Below are 17,868 nucleotides of genomic sequence, written 5' to 3'. Positions count from 1 at the left end.
ATGACTAAATATTGTTTATGAATATTGTGACTAAATATTGTTTATGAATATTTACACGTGCTCCTACGTGTAACATATAAATATTTTTAATACCGTGGGATGTTCGTGAAATTTTGTAAGTATATACCGTGGAAATATATTTTTTTTTTTTCAAATGATCTTTAAAACTTAATATTGTTGCATTGTTTGATTCCATGTGTGATGTATGTCAATGAAGGTAATCATCATTTGATTCGATTGTGTGATTTCTACCAGGGATTTGCAGAGAGGAACATTAATTCAATGATGATGCGACAGGACAAGGAATCGTTGATTATAGGATGACATAGAAGTTGATTTGACAGATTAACGGATTAAACAAGGAAGCAGGCAAAAAATAGTACATTAGAACAATTAATTCACGTTACTTAACACGTTTGGAAACTTTGTGCAAAGAATTGATTATAGTCTGAGTTAATTGTTTAATAGTAATTCGAAGAAATCGAGTTATTGAGACTCACTGATTTTTCAAATAAATACTTAGAAATTTGTTAGAGCCATTGTAATGTGCGGGGTACATATTTCTCGTCGGTTATCCAATATGCAGAGTATTCTAATTGTACAAATCTCAAAATAATTTCTAATTGTATAGTTCGGGTGTTTTATAACCCAGGCACTTAGAAGAATTGTCATTCATTGCAGAATGAATAATTTTGACTCCTAAAAAAGATTTTATATATCCTTTGAAGTCTCTGAAATAATGATAAGTAGGCTCGATAACGCATTTTCAATTTTGATATAATAATAAAAATTCATGAATCATTTGAACATGTAAAATGTGGCTTTCTTTTTCATTAAAAATCGAATATCCTTTTTAATTCTCAATATTTCGAGAAAAAATCTGATGACATAATCATTTTGTGACGAATTTCTTTCGAAAAAATAAGTATACAATAAATTTTAATAAGTTATATAAGTATTATTATAAATGGTAATAGAGATCGTTACAAAATGGAATAATTATTTTGATGTACAAACGTAATTTATTTCGTAAAAGTAATATTACTCAATTATTCCATAAGTCTTCATTATTTTCAATTTTTTTTCTTCTTTCAATTAATTTCATTGAAATATCCTATACATACAATTTCTTATCTCTATAAAGATTTATAAATGTAAAAGATTGTAATCAAAATATAATTAAATGTTTATTCAAGATCGATGCACTGAATTCATCAGCCAACGCGATGCTTATCGCCAATTGATCATTTACATGAGGAACATCCGATTTTAATATTCTTATTTTTCGAATGTAAATAATTCATACATCGTCGTTACTTCTTATATACTATAAATTTATATGACTCATCTGTTACTTGTTCAAAATCAATTTTGAATTTGTTTATAATTCATAATTTGAAATCATTTCGAATTAATGACATATATTCAAATGCATTAGAAAATAATACTAACAAAGATGATTTCATCAAGCATTTTTACATTTCAATAATATTTTGATATTAATAATAATAATATCCAATGTCTTCAAGAAAATTATTATAGGCCAATGATTAGTTTTTCTATTAACAATTAATAAATGGCATAACCGATTGAAAAAGTTGACTTCTCCTTTATCTTCATCATATCACTTTTGTAATAATTAATTTTTCATTCTCATTGATTGGACTTGATTTTCAGTATGAACGAAATATAAGATCAGAAAAAATTTTCTATCATAGTTGTATATAGGATGACGTTATTTAGTGTATGAATGAATTAAAAATTATCAATGATAGAGAAATAAAAATTCATGAAAAAACAATATAATGTAAAGATGAGATATGGTATACTTTAGATTATACAAATTTCAAATTTATTCGATCATAACTCAGCGACTGATATTATACGGAATATTTTGATAATTGAAATATAAAGATGCATAACTCAATTACAGATAAATGACGGTACAAATCCTATTTAAAAATATTTAGTTGCTTTAAAAAGAGCTAAAACATTATTTGGAGTGTGTCATAAAATCCAAATCCATATTTGTGGATTAAATGATTTGAAAAATGTGGTAATATTGAATTAACTTTTGGTTTTATCAAATGCGTAATAAAAACATAATAATTAATCGTACTCTATTAGTGAATTATGTTTTAATAGCCAATTAATGACTTTATGTTTTACAGAAGAATAAATATTGACATACTTTATGGATTTTATAATTGAGCCCATTAAAATTTCTACATCATCTGTTATGAAACTTGTCAAGTATAAAGGGACTTGCATACCATTAGATAATAATATCATTTCAATGATTTTGATTGATCTAATATTTAACGAAGGGTTTACTGTATTAGAAAATGAGATACGGCTGACATAAGATTCAAGCAATTTGCTCAAATATATATTTATGAAGAAAAATATTAGAGTATCTCTAAATTGATTACGTGTTGGAAAATGATAAACGAGTTCATGACTGATCTCAGGTATGAAACAATAAAGATATGATAAGAGATTTGGTTGAAAATGATTAAATTTATCAGAATGCTTACCGCTCTATGTGATTCGTCTAGTTAAAATATTTTAATCTTCAGAGAAAAAAATTATCGAGCATGAGTGAACAAAAGATAGGAAATATTCAATCAGATTCTTTTTTGTTGAAGCGGCGGACACATTCGTCATGTTCGAGGGACAAAAATAAACTGCGGCAGAAGAAGGCGGACCGAAAGGGCGGGTTCACAACGCGCATGCTCCTACGGGAGAAGGGTTGGAATACTTAACAATGCAAAGAAGGGGTAAGAAAGTGACATAATTGCTAGGAAGAAAAACATATGTTAAATTGTATAGTATCGATCGGCTAAAAAAGAAAGCCATAAGATCTGCGAAATCATTTTACGGGAATATACTATTTTTTTTTTCAAGCAAATTTCTCAGCCTTGAATCGAATTGCATTATTAAGTGTTCATTGGAAAAGGGATGATTAGAATAGTAAATGATGATACGTAGGGTTGAAGACAATCGATGTTGGAGTGCAACAACAGACGGCAATATGGTTTCGAAGGAAGAAGATTATATCGACAATGAGTATTACACACTAAATCTTCAATTTTTTCGTTTAATTGGATTATGCCAAAAGACGTCATCTAAGAACATAATTCATATTTGTTTTATTAATTTTATTCTAGCTTTTGGAATATTCGAACAGGTAATCATAGTTGAATTAATTTATGTACAATTCATTTATGCAATTTCTCAATATAATGAATAATTCAGAGAATTGGATTCAATACGTTGACTTATAATTATGTGATTATAAATATTATTTTTCATTTCTTCTTTTAGATGAATTTTCTCTTCATCTCTGAAAAAAAATTAATATTGATCGCCAAATTACTAGAAACGACCATGCCCATATTATGCTACGCATCTTGTTATTGCAATCTATTGTTGAATGATAGAATTGTCCGTTCTACAAGAAAACAAATTTTTCCTATTATTTTTTTTTTTTTCTTTTACTTTAAATGACATATGTTGCTGTCGCTATAATAAATTAATTTAACCTAATTCTGTAATAATTTCAGATGAAAAAAATTCTTTATCGTATCAAGTCCGATTGGGATGACCTAGCAAACAAACCAGAACTAGTTATACTGAAGAAATATGCTGAAATTAGTAGACTTTGTACATTAACAATCGCAAGTAAATGAATACACAATATGGAGAGTAACAAAAGGGTTTATAAAAATTTATTGATTAATTTTCATTAGTGCTTTTTTCCCTTATAGTCTCCTTTTATCTTTATATTGTATTTTTGATATTTCCGTCATTGTTAAGTCTGTTTCGGTATGTTTCTGGTGATATAAGTGAAACGGAATTAATATTACCAGTTCGTGTTGACTCTATTATGAACAACCGAATGCTTTATTACATCGGGCTTACAATCGAATATATAATTATATTAATCGCGGGCACAATAGGGATTGCTTACTATTCAATGTTTATAGTAGTTGTTCAGCATGCTTGTGCACTTCTTACCATCGTCCAGTAAGTAAATCAATTGCAACGATATACGCATACTGCATGAGAAAAAATATTTTCACTATTAGTGTTTTTTGGAGTTTATTATTTATTTATTTTAGATGGAAAGCAATTGAAAGATTTGTAAAGAATCAACAAAATTTCTATTATTCGAGTAATAAAAGTGAATTAATCGATGAAAGAGAGAAGATAATCCATATCATAAAATTCTATAATAAGGCGATCGAGTTTGTATCTTATTTTATAAGACGTACGTGTTTATTATTTATAGAGTTTGCAACTTGCTAAATACTAATATTATATTGTTTCTCATTTAAATAACAATCAAGATTTATAAATTTATTGAAATCGTTTTACGAAGCAATTCATCTTTTCGAAGAATTCTTTGGATTTCTATTTATCTTGGTTGATTATTTTTACGTAAGTATTATATATAATTATACTTATGTATAAGAAAAAAAAAATTTTTAATTTCGAATTATACAACTCTTATCGAGAAAAGCCGTGAAATTTGTCTTTAGTTATTTCAGATAATTTCTTTAACTCTTAATATGAACGAAGGAATAACAAAGCTCTCATATATTTTTGGATCACTTTTTATAATATATTCTTACGTTTATTTTGCACAAAATTTAATAAATCACAACGTCAACGTATTTACAATATTGTATGTGCTTCTATTTAACCAATTATGGTACAATTAATTTCATGCGGTTTCCACCTCATATTTAATATATATATATATATATATAATTAAATAAATATTACAGAATTCAAACAAGAGCTGAAAAACTTTGAGCTTTTTCATATTTGTTGAAATCGCACGAACTTAAGAAATTAAACAGAAATTATTTTCTATTAACCGAATATATAAACATGTGTTATATGAGGGATATTAATTTTTTACAGCTGTCAAATTCCATTTTATTCGTTATCCTTGAAGACGCAAAATTTGCTACTCTTTTTGATAATGAGGAGCATGAGGCCATGCAATTTATCGGTGATCGGTGCTAATGTTGTATCGAATGACCTTTTTGCAACGGTAAAATATTTTCTTATTATATTCAACCGCTATATAACAATTAAACGCAATATACTAATCGTAATCTTTTTTACTAGTTCATGCGTATGTCATTTTCTTTTGCTATGGTATTGTATAGTTTGCAATAATTTTGATAATGAAAAATATAATACGATAATTAGTGATTATGAATATCATTAAATTTGATTATTATTACTTGCCTTATCCTTTTTCTGTTTCCCTTTTTTTCTTCTTTTATCAATTATTACTTATACAAATAAACGTTACTTTTGAATGCTTTATAAGGAAATATTGTACTCTTTTCTGTCTATTTAATACCTCTTTGATTAAGTAAATTTTATTTTATTCTTTTACGATAACATTCATTTTTGGATAATTAAATACTCCCTTGAAATATTTATATTACTGTTTTGTAATTTCACGTATAAATATGTCAATTATAATAAAATATCTTGTTTATTTTGTTGGTCAGTTAAGTTCTTCAAACAACATATGTTTCGTATAATTGATAAATAATTCTTTAAAATTTCAAATGATTCACTCGGTAGATTAGTTTTTACGAACGACACGAAAAATTGTTCAGACGTGCAAGTATATTCAACGATTATTTTTTTTTATATCACTATTTGATAAAATTAAAGTATTTTATATATATATGTATGTGTATATATTTACAATTGAAATGAAAATATATCTCATGATAAATATGTAATCCAATATTTTCATCGAACATCTTTTTCTAATCGTTATCAAAATGAAGCAAATAAAATAATATGAATTTTCCTTATAGTTGTTCTAAAATTATTTCAATAAATTTTTCAAATTTTCCAATCATTTTTCGTGGTATTTTTAATATTTATTTATACGGAATAAAACACGAGAAAAAAATATATCAAGAAATCTTTTTTGAAAAAAAGAAAAGAAAACAAAGAATGCTATCGATGTTCTTGAAGTCTCGTTAAACAACAAATAGATAAATAAAAAGAGATGAAGAGAATAGAAAAGAAAAGAAATTTATTTGAAAAAGAAAAAATTCTTTCAAATTATCATACTTGGGTACATTACTATGCCCCTTGAAATAATTTAATTATTTTACGAATATTTGTCAAATAAAATATTTAAAAAATAACGCTTGCATCCTCTTTATCATAGTTGATGGAATAAATAGTATTGAGACAGTTATTAATATTGATTGAAATTACTTACTTTACATGGATTCAAATTTGTCGAGGTATTACACCACTTTCTTGATACTTGAGTGACGAAAGTAAACTGTGTTGGAAAGAGACGATGAGTAGGGTTGTGTCCGTGATGCGCATGACCTTGCAATAAAAAGAATCAAATCATTTTCAATTCCCATAAATAAAATGGATGAGTGTGTTTAGAGAGTGAATTAAAACAGCAAAGAGATGCAGCTCTTTTATTGGTATTTGCATAAAAATGGAAGGATGCCGGTAAAAATTAAAAAAAGAAAAATTATAATGAACAGGTAATAATTGAAATTACACGTATCCTTTTAAAATGAGATTTGAAAAATTCTTGAAAACAAAAAACTTCTGATCACTTATGATACAGCTATTCAGGAATAATATAATTGAAATTATAAAATTATTCTCTTGAGTATTTGTTCGATAAAATGAAAAATAATGCTGATATGATATAAGTGACTCACCCTGTACAAATGTTTGCACGAAACATCGAACGGATATTTTTCATCATTGAAAGATCATTAATTGTAACACTTACCAAATGATAAAAATATAACGCTAATGTTTTGCTTAAGTACTAACTGGTAATAGTAAGTACTAACTCTTTAATTGTAGAAAAAATATTGTCGTATTTTCGATCTATTAGTATTTCGATCCAATTAGTATAATAAATTAATTTCTTTTCTGTTCTTTCTTTTTTTTTTTTTTTTTTCTTTGAAGAACTACGAATATCTGAGATTTCTCAATGAAGAAAATATTTTCGAATGAATAATTCTAAACCGAAAGAAAAAGGAATGCAGCAAATAATACAAGAATTCAAACTGAGCATATTAATAACAATAATATTAAGAATAATAATAATAATAATAATAATAACAATAATAATAATAATAATAATAATAATAAGAAAAGAAATATTCTCCGAATATGTAGAATAAATTTTACTGTTATTATACAAATATATGAAATAACAAAACGATTATATATGTTCATATCAATTCTGCTTTGAAAAAAAAATGTCCAATAAAGAATTAATACGAATTATAGGCCTGAATATATTATCGATTTAACAGAAAATAATATTAATCTGGTTCAAATGACTCACCCTGTACATTTGTATTTATGTACAAACGAAGACTAATTTAGATAGATATTAACACTTAACAAATATTTCTTATCCACTTGTTAACATGCAAATGATAGTATTATGGCGTTAACGCGTTAAATACTTAAGCTTTTTCTTCGATGAAGGAAGTTATAGGTCTGTCAAGGTCGAGGGACAAAAGTGAACTGCGTGCGAATGAAGCTGTCCGAAGGGGTGGATTCGCAACGCGCATGCTCCTGCGGGAGAAGGGTTGGAGTAATTTACAATGCAAAGAAAGGGTAAGAAAATGATATAATAGGTGGAAAGAGATACATGTGTTTAATTGTACAGTATCGAACGTTTAAAAAAAGAAAGCCATAAGAACTGCGAAATCACTTTACGAGAATATGCTATTTTTTATTTCAAGCAAATTTCTTGAATCGATTTGAATTATTAAGTGTTCACTGGAAAAGGGTTGATTCGAACAGTAAATGATGATACGTTTGTATAGGGTTGAAGACAATCGATGTTGGAGAGCAGCAACAGAGGGCAATATGGTTTCGAAGGAGGAAGATTACATCGACAACGAGTATTACACGATAAACCTTAAATTTTTTCGTTTAATTGGATTATGCCAAAAGACGTCATCTAAGAACATAATTCATATTTGTTTTATTAATTTCATAATAGCTTTTGGATTATTCGAACAGGTAATCATAGTTGAATTAATTTATGTACAATTCATTTATGCAATTTTTGAATATAATGAATAATTCAGAGAATGGATTCAATACTTTGACTTATAATTATATAAGTATAAATATTGTTTTTCGTTTCTTTTTTTAGATGAATTTTCTCTTCATCTCTGAAAAAAAATTAATATCTATCGCCAAATTACTAGAAACGACTTTACCTACTTTATGCTACGCATCTTGTTATTGCAATCTATTGTTGAATGATACAGTTGTCCGTTCTACGTGAAAACAAATTTTTCCTATTATTTTTTTTTTCTTTTACTCTAAATGACATATGTTTCTAACGTTGTAATAATTAATTTAACATAACTCTGTAATAATTTCAGATGAAGAAAATTTTTTCTCGTATCAAGTCCGATTGGGATGACCTAGCAAACAAACCAGAACTAGTGGTACTGAAGAAATATGCTGAAATTAGTAGACTTTGTACAATAGCAATGGCAAGTAAGTGAATACACCATGTGCAGAGTAAAAAAATGGTTTATAAAAATTTATTGATTAATTTTCATTAGTGCTTTTTTCCCTTATAGTCTCCTTTTATCTTTATATTGTATTTTTGATATTTCCGTCATTGTTAAGTCTGTTTCGGTATGTTTCTGGTGATATAAGTGAAACGGAATTAATATTACCAGTTCGTGTTGACTCTATTATGAACAATCAAATGCTTTACTACATTGGCCTTACAATCGAATATGTAATTATATTAATCGCGGGCAATATAGGGATTGCTAACTATTCCATGTTTATAGTAGTTATCCAGCATGCTTGTGCACTTCTTACCATCGTCCAGTAAGTAAATCAATTGCAACGATATACGCATACTGCACAAGAAAAATTATTTTCACTATTATTGTTTATTGGATTATATTATTTATTTATTTTAGATGGAGAGCAATTGAAGGATTTGTAAAGAACCAACAAAATTTCTATTATTCGAGTAATAAAAGTGAATTAATCGAAGAAAGAGAGGAGATAATCCATATCATAAAATTCTATAATAACGCAATCGAGTTTGTATCTTATTTCATGAGTTGGACGTGTTCATTATTTATAGATTTTACAACTTGCCAAATACTAATATTATATTATATCTCTTTTTAATATCATTCAAGATTTATTAATTTATTGAAATCGTTTTACGAAACGATTCATTTGCTCGAAGAATTGTTTGGATTTGTAATTATTTTGGTTGATTATTTTTACGTGAGTATTATATGTAATTATATTGATGTACAACAATAATTTTTAATTTTAAAATATAAAACTGTTACCGATGAAAGTCATGAAATTTGTTTTTAGTTATTTCAGATAATTTCTTTAACTCTTAATTTGACCGAAGGATTAACAAAGCTCTTTTTTATTGTTGGAACTCTTTTTACAATTTATGCTTACTTTTATCTGGCACAAAATTTAATAAATCACAACTTCAACGTATTTACAATATTGTATGTGTTTCTATTTGGCTAATGATGATCCAATTAATTTCATGCGAATATTGAATATATATACGTATATATAATTAAATAAATATTACAGAATGTAAATGAAAGTTCAAATAATTTGAGCTTTATCATATTTGTCGAAATCGCACGAACATAAGAACTAATCTGAAATTATTATTTATTAATCGAATATATAAACATGTGTTATATGAGCGATATTAATTTTTTCCAGCTGTCAAATTCCATTTTATTCGCTATCTTTGAAGACGCAAAATTTGTTACTCTTTTTGATAATGAGAAGCATGAGGCCATGCAGTTTATCGGTGAGGGGTGCTATTGTTGTATCCCATGACATGTTTGCAACGGTAAAATATTTTCTTATTATATATAACCGCGTTATAACTATAGAACGTAATATACTAATCGTAATCTTCCTTACTAGATAATACGGAATTCATTTTCCTTCGCTATGGTATTATATAGCTTGCAATGATTTTGATAAAGAAAAATATAATATGATTCTTTGTGGTTCTGGATAATGTCATTTAAATGGATTATTATTAATTGTTTTTCCTTTTTTTCTGCTACCATTTGTTTTCTATTTATCAATTATTACTTATACAAATAAACACAATTTTTGAATGGTTTGTGCGGAAATATTGTACTTCTTTCTGTCAATTTAATACCTCTTTGATTAAGTAAATTTTATTTTATTCTTTTACTATAACATTTATTTTTGGATAATTAAATATTCCCTTGAAATATTTATATTACTGTTTTGTGATATCACGTATAAATATGTCAATTATAATAAAATTTCTTGTTTATTTTGTTGGTCAGTTAAGTTCTTCAAACAACATATGTTTCGTATAATTGATAAATAATTCTTTAAAATTTCAAATGATTCACTCGGTAGATTAGTTTTTACGAACGACACGAAAAATTGTTCAGACGTGCAATTATATTCAACGATTATTTTTTTTTATATCACTATTTGATAAAATTAAAGTATTTTATATATATATGTATGTGTATATATTTACAATTGAAATGAAAATATATCTCATGATAAATATGTAATCCAATATTTTCATCGAACATCTTTTTCGAATTGCTATAAAAAAGAGACAAATAAAATAATATGACATTTCCATGTAGTTTCCTCTAAAACTATTTCAATAATTTTTTTATATTTTCCAAACATTTTTCGTGGTTATAACGTAAGGTTGCTTTTTTAAAAAATATTTTCCCATTTATTTTTATAACGAACCAGGGAATATGTTAATTCCATAGAAAAAAAAACGATATTATAATATTTATTATTAATATCTAATTATACGGAATAAAACAAGAAGTGAAATATATCAGAAAAACTTCTTTGAAAAAAAGAAAGAAAACAAATAATGGTATCGATGTTCTTGAAGCCTCGTTAAAAAAAAAATAAATATATAAAAAGAAATGAAGGGAATAGAAAAGAAAGAAATGTATACGAAAATGAAAAAATTCTTTCAAATTATCATAGTGGGATACATATCTATGCCCCTTGAAATAATTTAATTATTTTACGAATATTTGTCAAATAAAAAATTAAAAAAATAACGCTTGCATCCTCTTAATCATAGTTGATGGAATAAATAGTTTTGAGACAGTTATTAACATTGAACGAAATTACTTACTTTACATGGATTCAAATTCGTCGTGGTATCACCACACGTCCTTGATATTCGAGAGACGAAAGTAAACTGAGGTGGAAAGAGACGATGAATATGGTTGTGTCCGTGTTGCGCATGACCTTGAAATAAAAAGAATAAAATTATTTACAGTTCCAATAAATAAAGAAGATGAGGTTGTTATAAGAGTGATGTAATATCAGCGAAGAGATGCAGGTGTTTCACTGGTCTTTGGACAAAAAGGGAGAGATGCTCGTAAAAATTAATAAAAATAAAAAATACTAGACAGGTAATAATTGTAATTACACGTATCCTTTCAAAATAATATTTGAAAAATTTTGAAAAACAAAAAACTTCTGATCACTTATAATACAGCTATTCTGAAATAATATAATGTACTATCTCGTAATAGTAAGTACTAACTGTTTAGTTGTAGAGAAAGGATTTCGCATATTCGATCTAATAGTATTTCGATATAATTAGTACAATGAATTAATTTCTTTTCAGTTCTTTCTTTTTATTTTTTTTATTTGATGGATAACGAATATCTGAGATTTCTCAATGAAGAAAATATTTTCGAATGAATAATTCTAAACTGAGAGGAAAATGATTGCAGCAAATAATGGAAGAAATCAAACGGAGAATAATAATAACGATAATGATAAAATTAATAATGATAATAATAATAATAATAATAATATTAATAATAATAAGAAGAAGAAGAAAATATTTTCCAAATATGTGGATTGAATATTGCTGTTATTATAAAAAATATTAAAAATAAAAATATGATTGTTTCTATCCATATCAATTCTGTTTTCAAAAAAATTCTCAATATTAAATTAATAACAATTATAGTCCTGAATATATTATCGATTTAACAGAAAACAATATTAGTCTGGTTCAAGTGACTCACCCTGTACATTTGTATTTATTAACAAACGGCGACAAATTTAGATGGATATTATCACTTAACAAACATTTCTTATCCACTTGTTAACATGAAAATGATACCACTATCGCATTAACGCGATAAGTACTTAAGATTTAAATCGATGAAGGAAGCTATAGGTCTGTCAAGGTCGAGGGACAAAAGTAAACTGCGGGAGATAGAGGCGGTCCGAAGGGGTGGATTCGCAATGCGCATGCTCCTGCGGGAGAAGGGTTGAAGTAATTTACAATGCAAAAAAGGGGTAAGGAAATGACATAATTGCTAGGAAGAAAAACATATGTTAAATTGTATAGTATCGAACGGGTAAAAAAGAAAGCCATAAAATCTGCGATATCACTTTACGGGAATATGCTATTTCTTATTTCAAGCAAATTTCTCAGCGTTGAATCGAATTGAATTATTAAGTATTCACTAGAAAAGGGATGATTAAAATAGCAAATGATGATACGCTTGCGTTGGGTTGAAGACAATCAATGTTGGGGTGCAGCAACAGACGGCAATATGGATTCGAAGGAGGAATATTATATCGATAACGAGTATTACACGATAAATCTTCAATTTTTTCGTTTAATTGGATTATGCCAAAAGACGTCATCTAAGAACATAATTCATATTTGTTTTATTAATTTCATGCTAGCTTTTGCAATATTCGAACAGGTAATCATAATTGAATTAATTTATATACAATTCATTTATGCAATTTTTGAATATAATGAATAATTCAGAGAATGGATTTAATATTCTGATATATAATTATATAAGTATAAATATTATTTTTCAATTCTTCTTTTAGATGAATTTACTCTTCATCACTGAAAAGAAATTAATATTGATCGCCAAATTACTAGAAACGACCATGCCTATAATTTGCTATGGATCTTGTTATTGCAATCTATTGTTGAATGATAGAGTTGTCCGTTCTACGTGGAAAATATTTCTACTCTTATTTTTTTCTCTTTTACTCTAAATTACATATGTTCCTGTCGTAATAATAATTAATTTAACATAACTCTGTAATAATTTCAGATGAAGAAAATTCTTTATCGTATCAAGTCCGATTGGGATGACCTAGCAAACAAACCAGAACTAGTGATACTGAAGAAATATGCCGCAATTAGTAGACTTTGTACAATAGCAATGGCAAGTAAGTAAATATACCATGTGCAGAGAAAAAAAAATGGTTTATAAAAATTTACTGATTAATTTTCATTAGTGTCTTTATCCCTTTCAGTCTCTTTTTATCTTTATATTGTATTTTTGATATTTCCGTCATTGTTAAGTCTGTTTCGGTATGTTTCTGATGATATAAGTGAAACGGAATTAATATTACCAATTCGTGTTGACTCTATCGAGAACAACCGAATGCATTACTACATTGGGCTTACAATCGAATATGTAATTATATTAATCGCGGGCACTGTAGGGATTGCTAACTATTCCATGTTTATAGTAGTTATCCAGCATGCTTGTGCACTTCTTACCATCGTCCAGTAAGTAAATCAATTGCAACGATATAGGCATACTGCACCGGAAAAATTATTTTCACTATTACTGTCTTTTGGAGTATGTTATTTATTTATTTTAGATGGAGAGCAATTGAAGGCTTTATAAATAATCAACAAAATTTCTATTATTCGAGTAATAAAAGTGAATTAAACGAAGAAAGAGAGGAGATAATCCATATCATAAAATTCTATAATAAAGCGATCGAGTTTGTATCTTATTTCATGAGTCGGACGTGTTCATTATTTATAGATTATACAACTTGCCAAATACTAATATTATATTATTTCTCTTTTTAATATCATTCAAGATTTATTGATTTATTCAAATCGTTTTACGAAGCAATTTATTTGTTCGAAGAATTGTTTGGATTTGTAACTATTTTGGTAGATTATTTTTACGTGAGTATTATATGTAATTATATTGATGTACAACAATAATTTTTAATTTTAAAATATAAAACTGTTACCGATGAAAGTCGTGATATTTGATTTTAGTTATTTCAGATAATTTCTTTAACTCTTAATTTGACCGAAGTATTAACAAAGCTCTTTTTTATTGTTGGAACTCTTTTTACAATATATGCTTACGTTTACCTGGCACAAAATTTAATAAATCACAGCGACAACGTATTTACAATATTGTATGTGTTTCTATTTGGCCAATTTAATTACAATTAATTTCATGTGGTTTCCACTACTTCATATTGAATATATATATATATATATATATATATATATATATATATATATATATATATTTATATATTTATATATATATATATATATTTATATATATGTATATATAATTAAATAAATATTACAGAATGTAAATGAAAGCTCAAATAATTTGAGCTTTATCATATATGTCGAAATCGCACGAACTTAACAACTAATCAGAAATTATTTTCTATTATCCGAATATATAAACATGTGTTATATAAGCGATATTAATTTTTTACAGGTGTCAAATTCCATTTTATTCGTTATCTGTGAAGACGCAAAATTTGTTACTCTTTTTGATAATGAGAAGCATGAGGCCATGCAATTTATCGGTAAGGGGTGCTATTGTTGTATCCCATGACATGTTTGCAACGGTAAAATATTTTTTTAATATATATAACCGATATATAACATTTAAACGCAATATACTAATCGTAAACTTTGTTACTAGGTCATGAGTAAGTCATTTTCTTTTGCTATGGTATTGTATAGCTTGCAATGATTTTGATAATGAAACATATAATACGATAGTCAATGTTTATGCATATCATTAAATTGGATTATTATTACTTGTCTAATCCTTTTTCTGCTTTCTTTTTTTTTCGTTTCATCAATTATTACTTATACAGATAAACGTTACTTTTGAATGCATTTTGCGGAAATATTGTACTTCTTTCTGTCTATTTAATACCTCTTTGATTCAGTAAATTTTATTTTATTCTTTTACGATAACATTCATTTTTGGATAATTAAATACTTCCTTTGAAATATTTATATTACTGTTTTGTAATTTCACGTATAAATATGTCAATTATAATAAAATTTCCTGTTTATTTTGTTGGTCAGCTATGTTCTTCAAACAACATATATTTCATAAGATTGATAAATAGCACTTTAAAATTTCAAATGATTCACTCGGTATATTAGTTTGTACGAATGACACGAAAAATTATTCAGACGTGCAATTATATTCAACGATTATTTTTTTTTATATCACTATTTGATAAAATTAAAGTATTTTATATATATGTATGTATATATATTTACAGTTGAAATGAAAATATATCTCATGATAAATATGTAATCCAATATTTTCATCGAACATCTTTTTCGAATTGCTATAAAAAAAGAGACAAATAAAATAATATGACATTTCCTTGTAGTTTCCTCTAAAACTATTTCAATAATTTTTTTTAATTTTACAATCATTTTTCGTGATTATAACGTAAAGGTTGCTTTTTTAGAAAATATTTTTCCATTTATTTTTATAACGAAACAAGGAATGTGTTAATTCCATAGAAAAAAACGATCTTATAATTTTTATTTTTAATATATAATTATTCGGAATAAAACAAGAGAAAAAATATATCAGGAAATCTCTTTTGAAAAATAAATGAAAACTGAAAAGTGTATCGATGTTCTTGAAGCCTCGTTAAAAAAAAAAAATAAATATATAAAAAGAAATGAAGGGAATAGAAAAGAAAGAAATGTATACGAAAATGAAAAAATTCCTTCAAATTATCATAGTGGGATACATATCTATGGCCCTTGAAATAATGTAATTATTTTACGAATATTTGTCAAACAAAATTAAAAAAATAACGCTTGCATCCTCTATATCAAAGGAGATGGAATAAATAGTTTTGAGAGAGTTTATTAACATTAAACGAAATTACTTACTTTACATGGATACAATTCGTCGATGTTCCATGCCACGTCCTTCATATTCGAGAGACGAAGGTAAACTGAGGTGGAAAGAGACGATGAATAGGGTTGTGTCCGTGATGCGCATGACCTTGCAATAAAAAGAATAAAATCATATACAATTCTAATAAATACAGAGGATGACGAGGTTAACAAAGTGATGTATTATCAGCGAAGAGATGCAGGTGTTTTAGAGGTCTTTGGATAAAATGGGAAGGATGCTCGTAAAAATTAAAAAAGAAAATAATGGTAATAATTGTAATTAGATGTATACTTTCAAAATAATATTTGAAAAATTCTTGATAAGAAATAAATTCTGATCTCTTATGTTACAGCTATACTAAAATAAGATTATTGAAATTATAAGAATTATTTGAATTTATATTGAAAATTTGCTCGATAAAATAAAAAGTAATGCTTGTAAGGTATAAATAACTCACCGTGTACATTTGTTCGCACGAACATTCGAACGGATCTTTTTTATCATTGAACGATAATTAATTATCACACTTATTAAAGTTCAAATGATAAAGACATAACGTTTACGTTTTACTTAAGTACTAACTCGTAATAATAAGTACTGACTCTTTAATTGTAGGAAGAATATGTCTATGTAATTAGTATCTTTCTTTTCTCTTTAAACCGAAAGAATAATGATTGCAGCAAATTATAGAAGAAATCAAACAGAGCATAATAATAACAATTGTATTAATAATAATAATAATAATAATAATAATAATAATAATAATAATAATAATAATAATTATAATAATAATAATAATAATAATAATAATAATAATAAATAAGAAAATACTTTCCGAATATCTAGATTTAACCTTGCTGTTATTATAAAAAATATATAAAATAAAAATATGATTATTTATATTAACATGAATTCTATTTTCAAAAAAATTCTCAAAATTGAATCAATAGCAATTATAGTTCTGAATATATTATCGATTTAACAGAAAATAATATGAATCTGGTTCAAATGACTCACCCTGTACATTAGTATTTATGTACAAACGACGACTAATTTAGATAGATATTAACACTTAATAAACATTTCTTATCAACTTGTTAACATGCAAGTGCACTATGGCATTAACGCGTTAAATACTTAAGCTTTAAATCGATGAAGGAAGCTATAGGTCTGTCAAGGTCGAGGGACAGAAGTGAACTGTGGGAGAATGAGGCGGTCCGAAGGGGTGGATTCGCAACGCGCATGCTCCTGCGGGAGAAGGGTTACAATACTTTATAATGCAAAGAAAAGGTAAGAAAATGACATAATTGCTAGGAAGAAAAACATATGTTAAATTGTATAGTATCGAACGGCTAAAAAAAAAGCCATAAGATCTGCGAAATCACTTTAGGGAATATGTTATATTTTATTTCAAGCAAATTTCTCGCCGTTGAATCGATTTGAATTATTAAGTGTTCACTGGAAAAGGGAATAATAGAATAGTAAATGATGATACGCTTGCGTAGGGATGAAGACAATCGATGTTGGACTGCAACAACAGATGACAATATGGTTTCGAAGGAGGAAGATTATATCGACAATAAATATTACACACTAAATCTTCAATTTTTTCGTTTAATTGGATTATGCCAAAAGACGTCATCTAAGAACATAATTCATATTTGTTTTATTAATTTGATGCTAGCTTTTGGAATATTCGAACAGGTAATCCTAATTGAATTAATTTATGTACAATTCATTTATGCAATTTTTGAATATAATGAATAATTCAGAGAATGAA

General features: G+C 26.6%; 1 long non-coding RNA gene across 1 annotated transcript in view; it reads right to left on the bottom strand.

Annotated features, from left to right (window-relative positions):
* LOC124432499 overlaps window positions 1–17,259 on the bottom strand; it is a 43,413-nt gene extending 26,154 nt beyond the window's left edge. Inside the window, exons 1-4 of the long non-coding RNA XR_006944277.1 lie at window positions 17,106–17,259; window positions 16,082–16,196; window positions 11,231–11,346; window positions 6,272–6,387 (exon numbers count right to left, since the gene is read on the bottom strand). This is a non-coding gene — a long non-coding RNA (uncharacterized LOC124432499). The remainder of the gene's footprint in view (window positions 1–6,271; window positions 6,388–11,230; window positions 11,347–16,081; window positions 16,197–17,105) is intronic.
* Window positions 17,260–17,868: the final 609 nt, after the last annotated feature.

This window comes from Vespa crabro, chromosome 25 (assembly GCF_910589235.1).
Source record: "Vespa crabro chromosome 25, iyVesCrab1.2, whole genome shotgun sequence".
In the NCBI taxonomy this organism is placed as follows: Eukaryota; Metazoa; Arthropoda; class Insecta; order Hymenoptera; family Vespidae; genus Vespa; species Vespa crabro.
This window is presented reverse-complemented; position numbering and strand designations above follow the sequence as displayed.